This window comes from Lacerta agilis, chromosome 7 (genome assembly GCF_009819535.1).
Source record: "Lacerta agilis isolate rLacAgi1 chromosome 7, rLacAgi1.pri, whole genome shotgun sequence".
Taxonomy (NCBI): Eukaryota; Metazoa; Chordata; class Lepidosauria; order Squamata; family Lacertidae; genus Lacerta; species Lacerta agilis.
Window position 1 is genome coordinate 28,779,873 of NC_046318.1, and position 1,491 is coordinate 28,781,363.

Genomic DNA, 1,491 nt, shown 5'->3' on the forward strand with positions numbered 1-1,491 from the left:
TTGAGGCTCAGTAGGCTTTCTGAATTGGGATAGGTTATAGGTGACAAGGTGGGCAGACAGAGGGAAGCACTTGTGAGCTAAGAGTAGACAGGTGACAAGGAAGCAAACTTACAGGGCTAGGTTTGCATCAGTTCCATTAATTTTTAATTTATCCCCTTCCCTTCATAAAGAAAACATATTATTTAAAAATGGAAAGAACAGGAATTAACCATTTACGTTTTAAAAACCTAAAAGCATCATTTTGAATATTAGGAAGCATATTCCGAAAAGGTTAAGTCAAGTGCTTCGCACCAAGTTCCCTGAGTTATTTTCCAAGTGCCCAAGTAATTTATCTTCGTTCGGCTATCATGAAATAATGAATGCAGGCAACATTTGAAAGGTTTGTAGTATCAGGAAAAGATTATGGAGTTCAGTGGCAGTTTTGGTGGTGGTGAAAAATCACCCAAGCTCAGCATAGAAAACAGGTCAAACAGGAAGTGTTCTGGAAAAGCCTGTAATTCTCTTTCAAACCCTGTCTAGCCCACATTTCTCACCTAAGACAGTCTATACCTGGTTTTATATCTGTATGGGCAACCACAGCCAGCCTGCTCCATGATCTTCCCTTTCCTTATGCCTATTTCCAGACACTCAGCATGCACTTCGTTTGTTCTAGGTTAATGGTTCTTAAAACATTTTACCAAAGAATGTAAGTTTCCTTTCTGCATGTACGGTCTGTGTGGGCCTGCTGGTCCCCACACCTGTTGACCATGAATCACAAATTCTTTGCAGCTTTTGGTGCATTCAGGAAACCCACCCATGAAATTCATCGCAACCCATCATTTAGGAATTACAGGCACACACTACAAGTTACTTTTCACCTTTAATCGTTTTATGTGGGGGTGGGGGAAGAAAAACAGTTTGAAGCTTAGGGGCACCCCCATCTGCTAATGTCAAGGAGGGTGTCAGGGGTGAGGTCAGCAATAATTCACAAGATGTCAGTGAAGTTAACGCTTCATACAAAGAAATAATTAAAAAAAAACAGCTCAAGCTGAGTCAGCACAGCAACTCTTCCCAGTAGATCTTGCCTGAATGAGGCAGTTGTGGGGAGCGAAGGTCCCTGTCTTCCCACATTTGCCGAAGTATCCTCCTCCCCTGGGACCTTCCCAAGCAACCTGAAACACCTTCATCTTGTCTCTCTTTGCTCTGCTCTCTTCATTCCTCTTTGTGTTTTGGGAGACCGGGGTGGGGGGTGGGGGGCGAGACTCCCTGACTTCTTCAGCAGCCTGCCTGATCACTGTCTCTTGGCCCACCCTCCTCTTGAGCCTCCTTTCCTGCCTCTGACTGAGGACTTGTCTCTGCCACGGCCTCTCCCTGCTCGCTAAACTCTGTTGCCTCTTCAGCTTCTGACACCTCCTTCCCCCCCCAGTCTGCCCCCTCTTCTCCCTCTGACGACTCGCTGTCATCCCACCACCAGTCCCCTCACTCTGAGCCCTCTTCCCCGGGGGTTCCCTT